The following is an 11,190-nucleotide window of genomic DNA, read 5'->3' on the forward strand; positions in this document are numbered from 1 at the left end:
TGTGTATTTGCAAGTGTGTGTGTGTCTTTCTGTTGATGATTTATGCTAAAGTGGCAGCTGAAGGCTGTCACAGTGCACTCAAAGATCTGGAGCACAATGATATACACTGTGATACCTCTACTCACTGGTTTTCACCAAGAAAGCTTTAGTTCCTAAAGCTACCACAGCTGTAGCTATGGATTGTGCAGTTTGGTGACTTACCTCCTTCTCACAGTGCTTCTGAGCTGCCTATGATCTGCCTGTTGACCATAATAATAATAATAATAATAATAATAATAATAATAAAAATAAAAAGCTTTATTCCATGTTCCCACTCAGAAAAAACAGAAGTTCTAGTAGGCACTATGAATTTTTTCCTCCAATAGACAAAAGATAGCCATCAGCAAACAGATTTGGCCATACAGTTGGCCAGCTTGGACACACTGTTGTGTGTCATGTTTCAACAACTTGCTGTAGTGTGATATTGGTTTAAAAAAACAAAAGATGACACAGCCTTGGTCCCCTGGGTAGCATAAATTGCAGAGTTTGGGTCTGTTTGGCAAAATGAGGGCAGCCAAGGGTTTGGGCTGCAAATCACATAAAAATTCCATAATCAAATAAGTTAAAGTTTTAGTCTCCTTCTGATAATATGACAATACCACATCCTATTCATGTTGGGTTTTTTTTTGCTAATCCCCTCCTACCCTCCTTTCAACATCTCCTTTTGGCCTTTCTTTCTAATGCTCAGGCCAGAGGAAGGTGAGCTATAAATATGGAAAGGCTCTTCATGGTTATAAAGATTATGCAGCTCTTTCCATGTTTTCATGGGGTGACATACATACTCTATAATTGAAAAAAAATTTCCTGTCGTTAGTTCAGATACTCAGGAGTTTGCCATGTTCCCATTAAAAGTCAAAAGCATGTCTTTAACACCTCCAATGATTTTAGTGGAGGCACCTTCAGATCCTAATAAAATATAGTATCCTTTTAAAATTTGGAAGTAGCTGGATCTGATAATGGAAGGTTAATAACATTTTAAGTTAGAACTACAAAATATTAATTGTGGTTCCCTCTTAAGTTGAATGTGCTTTATGTCGGTTTCTATGGCAATGACAATTAGGACAAAAGCAATGGAAAGAGGCTGAAATGGGCTGGATCCTGCAGTGCGCCGAGTATCCTGGAAGGACACAGGGGTCTCAGCTCCAAGCAGCAATAAAACGGAACATCCCACAGGAAACGCACTGCATTTTTTGCAGGGATAGGTCCCGTAATTCTTGACAATTAGGAGCAGAGTATTTTGTACAGTACTGCATAATCCTACAAAAAGCGACGAGATCTGACTCCACAGCGAGTGGCAGCCCAGAGTATAAAACATCAGTCCTGTGAGATGTGGCAGAGGCTCAGTCCCTGCTGAAGCTCGCCTAGGTAGTTTTGTCAGCTTAGGTGCTTAGTTGTATGACATTCAAATTGCTATTCAAAGCACTGCTAGATGATTCCCACTAAAGAATTCCAATATCTGTGGCAGAGAAGAGAAAATGAATAGCATAGGAAATATAGCTAAATTGCCATTTAGGAAGTCACAGAGGAGAAACAGATTTTATTTCTATTTTAAAACAACTGGTAAGTGAAGCTGAGATAGTTCACAAACTGGTTTTCTCCTCTGTCTTCTCCCTTCTCCTCTCCATACTTTGACATATGACTAGACTTCGTTTTTTAGTCAAGTATAAGTAAATAAATTTAATGAAATATTTTCAAAAAATCAAATACAGAATATTTTCTGTATGTGTGACTATAGCAAGATCGTGAACATATGCATTACAAACTCACCCCAAATATTTTTATACATGTCTTATGCACACATTAGAAACTCATTTCTCCTTCCTCAGAATACAGAAAAGGAAAGTTGGATAGCAAGTCTTCAAAGAACCTTTCGTAAGAGTATTTTCTAGTTCTCTGTTAAATGAAACTGTGAGTTTTCTAATATATCAACTGTAATTGTGTGAATGTCATGCAAATTAAATTTGTATATGTTATATTTATGACAAATTACATTTTTATGTCTTTTCTTATGTTTTATATTTTAAGTGACATTTTATATCTTTCAGTCCCAAATGAAGCAAAGATCCAATTAAATCAAAAGTGAAATCCGACTTAAGAAAATACGGTGTACAATGTAGCTCATCCTACTTTTCATCTTTCTACAGTTAGAGGAAGGTTCCTCTGATTCCCCTTCGGAGAAGCCTTGCACCCCAGGCCTACCCTCTACATCAGTACGAACATTTCAGAAAATCATATTTTTCTCCTGTGCTTCTGCTACAGGGTAAGCTACAGCAAGACACACCTCTGTTATACACAGGGATAAGTTAAACTCCATTCACTGAAAGACTTTGATAGATTCACCTGAAATATTAAGATAGCATGCTACCTGATAAAAAGAAATAGGCTCATCTTTTGTTTTCTGTTTTAAAAGTTGTTATAAAATGCAGAAATAAGGAAGTGTGAAGGTTGGAAAGGAACTTTCTCTTAAACAGACATTCACCGTCTTGGTTGAAAGCAGGATTGGCACGTAAAAGTATTAAAGCAGGCTGTTTGTCGCAGCGAACGAAACCGCACTGCAAACTTGGGCAGGAACCAAGTGTTGGACTTTGCCTTTTTAGTGCTCCTAAAAGCAGAATGTGCCTCAGTGAGTACCAGTGTTTTAGAGAAAAAAAGCCTGCCGTGGGCAGCTCTGTATGGTTCTTGCACAGCAAAGACAAATACATGATTAAAAACCTTCTTGTTAGCAGGGAACCGGCATCGCCTCTGCTGCCCAGTTGCACAGAACCGCTAACCACTGTTTCCGTATTCCCTTAAACCTACCGTCTCCTGATGGAAGGGCTCAGCAGCAAAGCCCGCGCAGCCAGTCTGCTGGAGGACGAGGTGTAGGCACCCTCGGTGCTCGCAGTAATTGAGCTACGGTGTTATTTGGCCAAGTGACATGTAAGGGAGGCAACAGCACACCAATTTGCTTCTTTTTTCAAGTGTCTAAGCCCCCGTCTGTCATTAAAGAGACTTTTCATATTTAATAGCGTTTATCTTGTGTGTCAGACAACACTTGTTAAAAGTCATCAGCTTTTCATTACTAAGATCATTAATACTATTGGCAATACCCGTGACTTGAATAGCTCTTCACTTGTTTGTCAGAGCTGCAAATTGACTTTCTAATGAATGATTCAGTCRTAAATTTGTCTTTTCAAGAACAAACCCAGAGGCACCAGACCTGTTGCTTCCTTCAAATCCTTGAAATTTACTTTTAACACAAAGCGATGTTGAGCTAGTGGTTTTAGAGGGAAGCTCTCGTCTAAAAGGTCATATTTTGAAATAGGTAACCTTCTGCCCTATGGAGCAGGTTTTCTGTGCATTCCAGTTTTGCTGATTTTCCCATCTGCTCCCCCTGCTGTGATAGGGCACCTGGTGAAAGGACTGACTCCTGTTTGCTCCTGCATGTGCACACCTTGGCCTGTTAACCTTTGTGTTGCTGCTACTGTGTGCTATGGAAAGGACAAAATTGTGCCAGACTGGCAGGAAGGAAAACATCTGCTTTGTGCTTTCGCTTTTACTTGCAGACTGAGCCTGTGAGTTACTGGGATATGTCAAACTGCATCATGCTGCTTTTCAGAGCACAAGGACAGGTTAAGGAGTTCTTTTTTTTTTTTTTTTCCCAATCTTCACATACAAAAGCCCTCAGCGAGAATTTGGTCTTATACAATGCTTCGTCTTGGTGAAGATGGATAGATTTTAGATCTTAAGGCCAAAAGAAATCAATAGGTTGCCTAGCCTCACCTCTTAAGAAACACAAGCTGTGAGATTCCTCTAGTTCTTTAGCCTACCATATGCATTTAATTAATGCGTATCTTCCWGAAGACATCAAGAGATGGAGAACACACCACTTTCCTCTTTCATGTATTGCAATTATTCATCACCTTAATGCTATTTATTTTTGCCAGCATGAATTTTGCTGCACAGTTCCCGTACTTGACAGACCATGTCTGCATTGAGAGACTGATTTAGTCACCATGCCCATGCATGCATCTGCCTCTGTGGAGACAGCCAGTTGTGAAATTTGTTGATTGAAGGCTTGGTGGAAGACTTGGTGAATAATATTTACTGATGCTTTTTATGTATCATCACCACTCAAGGCAGAGTCTTGTTATATAAGTCTTGTTATAACCAGTGCTTTCCATAAAATTCTATCTTCTGGAGTCATTAGAAGTTTTGAGACACTCAGCTTTTGTTAAAAAAAATAAGCAACCCTCCCCCCCCCTTAAGGTCTGATTGTGAAGAAGAAAAACCAAGTAAATGCAATGYTCCCATCAACTGCCAGGGTAGTCAGACAAGGCTCAAACAATTTTGACTTGCATGTCTGCCCCAGTAGATTGCTCACATTGCTTCTACTTTCTTAGATTGTGAGTTACTTGTGATAGGCCTGTGTAGGGTTCATTTAGTCCTGATTTAAGCTTTTTAACAAACAAAAATTAACAGAGAATTCCGAACCCTTGTTATAATACAAGAGGCCGAGGATGTGTTTGCAGTGTGTCTCAAGTTGGACAGTGGTGTTTTGCCACATGAAGCTTGTCATGGAGAATAAAGTGCTATGAAGGACCTCTGGTGGGTGCAGACAAACTAGCGTATTGTAGATGCAAGGAGCATATCCTCAAATTTGGCTGTGTTGGACAGCAGTTTAATAACAACATTGAGCCAGCTTTAATTGTTTTTTATGTTGTCATCAGGCATGAGGCTATATAACAGCAGCAGGCTATTTTTGAGGTTGGAAGGTCAAATCAGAAAAAAAAGCAATACAAAACCAAGGCAGCTTTGTAGTTAGAAGGTAACCGATAGAGGCAAAACAATTCACCTAGGGGGTCAGCTCAGCCCCTTGGTGTACATATGAACTGGAGACAAAACTTCCGAGAGACRTCCTTGCTCAAGGTGAGAGCAACCCAAAGAGTTGCCAGGCTTGCAGTTGAGTCCTGCACAGGACTAAGCACTGCAGTCCTCACCCAATAAACCTGTCAGGACCAGACTTAATTTTATGGACCTTGGTAATCCTCTGCCTGGGCAAAGGGGAAGGGCTGCGAGCTGCAATTATCTCAGCGTTTGCTGTGGTCACATTGGTGTTCCCATCACTTTCACCTTGCACAGGGGGTATAGGAAGAGAGACGWCGGAGGGAATATTTCCTCTAACACATCAAGAACAAGCCAGGTAGGTGGAAAGCCCTGGGGGAATGAGGTCTGTTACTCAGTTTGCTAGCCAAGAAAGGTGGGGGGCTGGTTTATACAGTCATAATTCCTGTATTTCTTGGTTGCTCAGAAGAAATTCCCTTCTCCCTTTGTCATCAAGACATAGTTTAATTTATTCGCTAAAATACTCTCTATTCAGAGGACTTCACATCCCATGCAGACAAACATTACTATTTGGACATTAACTGCATTGAATGACCAGGTAGGATGCAATTTGACAGTGTTGCTGAATTATTTTATTTGTTTTTGTCTGTTTTTAAACCAGTCTCTGTAGCGAATCACTGTTAAAAAGCTTTGGTATATCTCATATATCCCTACATGCACTATTTGATGATACAGTAAGATATTAAGGGTGTTCCACAAAAACCTTTGTGTAGATAAGGCTTTATTGTATGTAGGGAGATGGAACTATAGGAATGAAGTCCCTGAGGATACAAAAGCTTGAGAGTAAACTGTGAATGCTGAAAAGGACAGTGCAATCCAGAATAATTTTGACAGACATCTACTGTGGGAAAATGAAATGTTCAGTGTAGGGAAACAGAGGAGCGTTGGTAGATTTTCAGTCCAGTGGCACCTTGACTGAAAAGGTTGCCCCTTGTGTTGGGTCACATTAAAAGAATCACAGGAGTTACTACTTGCTGAGATAATTGGCTCACCGAAGATGATAAATCAATATGAAAACCATGGCCTTTGCAGTGGGAGCAGCAAATGTTCTCTTTCACAGACAGCAATTTCTCTATATGGGGAAAGAGAGTGCCGTGCTTCCACTTAGCAATACAAAATAAGATGTGAGAAAGTTACATGACCCTGGTAATTTTCTCTTGCAAACCCACAAATGATTTCCTTAATATCAAATATTGAGCATGTAAATAGTTCTGTAATCACGAAAGTGCTTTAATAATAACAGTCATTTGAGATAAAATGAAATAGAATACCTCTGACAGTGATAAACCAACCTGTTACAACCTTGCTTCTAGTGGTGCCAGTGGCCATTTGCAAGAGAGGTGGCAATAGACCTCCATGTCAAGGATAGAAACAACATAGGAAGAATGAGACAACTGAAGAGAAAAAGTTGTAATGCCATAGCAAAGGTATCTACTACTATCACCTATTCTCATGAGTGGAAATAAGAAAAAACATATGTACACACTCAGTTTAGTTTTATCATTAGAGGGAACATGACTGAAGAGATACCCACTTTCAATCTGTGCATGTGCTTGTGCACACTCAACATGCATAACCCACATATGCACTTGTTTGTGTACAATTGCCTTCTAGAAAAAATAAGAATTTTATGAATTCACCATAGATATTGTTAAAACATAACAGATTCCTACATAATTCCACTAGTGAGGGTTTAGGATGGGATTCAGCTCCAGATAAAGATACGTAAWTGAAGATATCTGTATGTGAGCTTGGTAAGTGAACTCCAATTATAGCAAATGGAAGTCTCATTGACACAGGCACCTGCCACATATTGACACCTGTATTTAAGTATCTTAGTCTGGAGACAAGATCTACCCTTACTGCTCTGAAACAAGATAATCAAAACTTCATCATCAGCATTATCAAGAGCCTCCAAGTAACTGTCTTGATATTTTGGGAAGTAGCTATAGTTGCATGGCTCGGTTGCAAAACTGATAGAAACTGAGAAGGACGATGATGAGGCAGCTTAAAAACATGGCAGATAATAACAAAATTAACTGTAATGAAGCGGAGCTTTTGTTGCTAACTCCTAGTTTCTTAAATAGTGTGAAAAAAAAGTTATATTGATGCAGGGGAGATTTTGTTCTGTATTAACTAATAAAACTCTGCAATAATACTGGGAAATGGAAGATTTTAGCTCCTATTTTATGACTCATTTGAGCTTTCAAAGTAATGAGTATATATGAACATCTACACTGCTTTGGGCTCGATGGAAGCTTAGGTAAGTGACCTTCGTATCTCATATTTTAATGCTAATCATTCTCAAATGCACACACACAGTACCATCTGTAAGAAGATGTAAAGATCTTCTTGTTCATATCCTCRCCTTTGGCTGATGTTGAGGATGCATAGTTTTCCCTTTGGCTTGATATCTTTGTGCTCTTCTTAGGCAAAGTAAATCTCTAATTTCTTCCTATGTTTTGGAATTCTTGTTTGCATTACATTAAACTAGATGCCAAAGTCTCCTTCTCTTATAAATCTCCCACGACTGCCTCATTCCCCTCTGTCTTATACCCTGCATACTAATTTACCTTTGTGTGACTGGATTAAGAAAAATAGGAGGAAAGAAAGGATGAGATGCAAGGGCACTTCCCTTGGGATAGCTSGTGTGCCCTGATGCAGGGTAAAAGCAAGACTTCTTGCTGAAGTATGAAAAAATCAGTGACTCCTTTGGCTTCCTTCCTTCCCTCTTGCTTCCATTTTGGGAAGGAAGGAAGGAAAATCCCCTTTCCCTGCCTCCAGGAGCTCCCTGGGGAGCAGTAGGTCTCTGAGAGACGGAGCCGTGGGACTTGCAGCAGCTTCCCGGCCCTGGTGGGTCCCACCGCAGGGCCCTGCCTGCAGGTGCGGGGAGCTGCTCCGTGCCCCCTCTGGCAAGCAAGGTATCACCCCTGTGAGCAGCAGGGCCTTACAGGTCCTGCTCTGTTTTCAGGTTAGGATTTTAAATTTTTAGCTGTAACCCAGCTCTTGCTAGGCTGGTACCATACTCTGCACCCTGTCTCTTCCCTTCCCCCAGCTGAAGGACTGTTAATATCCAAGCAGGGTGGAGAGCAGAGCAACAGCACTGCTGTGAATATTTTATACTAGTATTAGTGGCTGCAGAAAGAATAAGAGAGCAGTGCCTAAGTTCGTTGCTCCTACAAATTGTTGCAGTGTATGTTAAAAGCCATTTGATCAYGTGCTCTTCTCTACAGGAGACTGCAGTTTCCCATTTTCCATGCTGCAGCACGCACAGAATGGTACATCCCTTTGCACATATATACAAATGGCCATAGTCTCTCCCACATGATCAGATCATTTTTCTCATCCTTTTTTTTAATGTCAAATTTATACTACTTACTTCAAAACTTCTCAGTTTCACAGATCTGTATATCTTCTGCCTTTGTACTTTTTTTTTTTTTTTTTTTTTTTTTCTTCTTTTTATGACTCTTTGTTATTATTTTATTTTTTTTGCCTAATTTAACTTACACTGAGCAGAGTCATTTTTTTTTAGTGGTAAGGGAGTGTCAACATGTATGAACTTAGCAGCATGCATGGATAGTGAAACAAGCTATTCTGGAATAACTCCCTTCATGAAAACCCTCTGAGAGTGTGAGACTATTACATAATAATTGCCACTTTCCCAAAGCCCCTCAATATGTCCTCCAGTCTCGAAGAAAACTTCTGGGACTGATTCTCCTCTATATAGCTCCAGTTTTATGGCAAGGAACACCAGAAATGTCTCTTTGGATTACATGGGTTGTAAGATCACTGCTTATCCTGATATAAAGCMTGTGCAACTCTGCAGAGAATGAATTACCTGTTCCTCTCTGTCAAAARGATCATCCCAATTATTTCAGATTTTATCTATTCTTGGTCCGAAAAATATTGATTTMATTCTCTTCTTGCTATCATTTAATTTTGTACTTAAAGCCATAATACCCTTTATAAATTTGGAGATGTTTAATCTCTCATAAAAATAGCTATATTGTAAATGCTGCAACTCAGTGAGAACAATAACATTTTGTTACTTTCACAACTGCATCCTTAAATGATCATAACTTGACTTGGAATTAGCATAATAATTCTTTAAAAGGAATGAGAATTTATAAAATGAATGTGAAAAAYGGATTAAGTTTAGCATAAAGCAGGAAATAGATCCTAGGGCAAAACTCAAAAATGTTTGGTGGTGTGTTAAACAGCAGAAGATAACGTAATGACTAGAAAATCCAGGATGTATTAATACAATAAATGACTGTTGCCTGAATTACAATGTGAAGGATTAAAGGAATCGGTCCTAGCATACCAAGAACAYATTAAACACGCTGCTTTTCCATTGCGACAGTTTGGATCCTTTTAATACAAGCATTTGGTTAAAGAGTGCTTCATGAGTCCGCGGGGGCTGCAGAGGTGGATTTGAGGGAGTCTGAAGGGCCAAAGTGTAAAAGGAAGGAAGAGGAAAAGACTTGTAAGATATGGGAAAGGGAGAAGGAAAAACATAAGGCAAAAAAGTAGGGGGAGAGAGGGTCTTTCTGGTCCCCATTCTCCTTCTGCCAAAACCCTCCTGTGGAGGGATCCCAGATTTCCTGTCGTTCTCCCCATGACATGACTTTTCTTCCCCGACCCTTTTCCAGCATGTTTTCACATTAAAAATCTATAATTCTCCTCATCATTATTAGTATTATCATCAACATTTATTTTTACTAAGGCAGCTCAGCAGCCCTGCATGGGTTGAAGTCTCCTGTGATATATGTTGTCCTCTAACCTATACAGTTAACATCTGCCTGAGGCAGAAAGGCAGCTGAGGAGAGGAGGAGAGGGAGCAATTGGAAGAGGGTGAGGAAGGGAGGAGGAGGAGGATGAATGTGGTAGGAGGAGATGAAAACACCAGGTGTCTTACATTTTTTGCCAAGCTGACTCAAGTCTCTGAGCTTGACCCTTTTAAAACAYTATCCTGTGAAATGGCCTGGGTGTCTGCACAAGCTGTCAGGTGGATGGTTTAGAAGCTAGCCATAGTGAGGAAGCCATGCAGCTCCCACCCCGTGGGTCCCCCACCTGCCCCACATGGGGACCCCGGAGGCAAAGCACACCCTCCTGCGGGGAGGGTAGCTTCTCACTCCAGGGCTATTTAATCATTGCCTTAGCGGGCTGACAGCGATAACAATTGTGAGAACGCCCCCCACCCCAAAGATTTAGGTTTTCATTTTATTAAAACGGATAAAAAATAATAAGATCCTCCTTAGGCCACTTGCTGATGTTTGTCTACATTGCACCACTTTGCAACAACACAGCACTACTTACTGTAAGCACATCCAGAAACGTGCTTTCCTGGGCTGCATGCTTTGCCCAGGAAATCCCCTAAAGGAAACCAAAAGATTAAAATTATTTAACATTATTTTTATTTTGTATTATTTTGCCAAAAACAATTAGCTGTTTTAAGTCAAATGAGTTTGTAGCATAGATCTGAGAACTGCCAGTGTTAGTTTGTTGCAGCTGACATTAGATTTAGACTAAACATCAGTTTGAATTTTATAAAGCAGCTAACTTTATGATACAATTAAATATACTTTGTTTTAAGAGTTGTGATTGTTATCAAATAAGGAAATATTTTGCAAATGAGTTTGGGTAGAGCAGAAAATGCAGTTCTTGCATTGTCCCTTTAGTATTTAAGATGGAAATATAAATTATGACTGGCTTCTTTTGAAGTTTTTAGGACTCTACTCTTATCTTAACAAGCAAAGATTTGAATATATCTTCCTTCCTGCTGGTGTGACGTATATATCAATCACAGCTCATTGAGATGAAGACAAAAACTTCATTTGGGATGAGAAAACTAAATTTGTTAGTTGGCTGTACTTTGTTTTGTATCAGAGAATATTAATTTATCTTTGCAAAATAGTAACATTTTCATGTTTCGAAATTGCACCTGAGTTTTAGAAAATCCCGTCTCAAATTTTGTAGCRAAAAAAATCAAGCAAGCAAACAAACAGCCGCAGCCCCCAGCCCCAGCAGAAGTGACTTGCTGCTCTTTTGGGTATTATTGTTCCAGAGCCGTGACTTGCTGCCTTTGGAAACTGCCCAGGTTGCCAATAGGGAGAATTTATTTCAGGAAAACCACAGCAGCTCCTGCCTCTGTGTGCCCATCCCATGCTTCCACAGAGGTTCTTGGATCTGCTGGCGGGTGGCTCAGCCGCTCGCTTGGCTCCTGCAGCCTGTAGTTGTATTGAGGCAACATCGAATGAATGCCAG

The sequence above is a fragment of the Rhea americana genome, unplaced genomic scaffold (genome assembly GCF_003343005.1).
Source record: "Rhea americana isolate MKP2758 unplaced genomic scaffold, rheAme1 scaffold_117, whole genome shotgun sequence".
Taxonomy (NCBI): Eukaryota; Metazoa; Chordata; class Aves; order Rheiformes; family Rheidae; genus Rhea; species Rhea americana.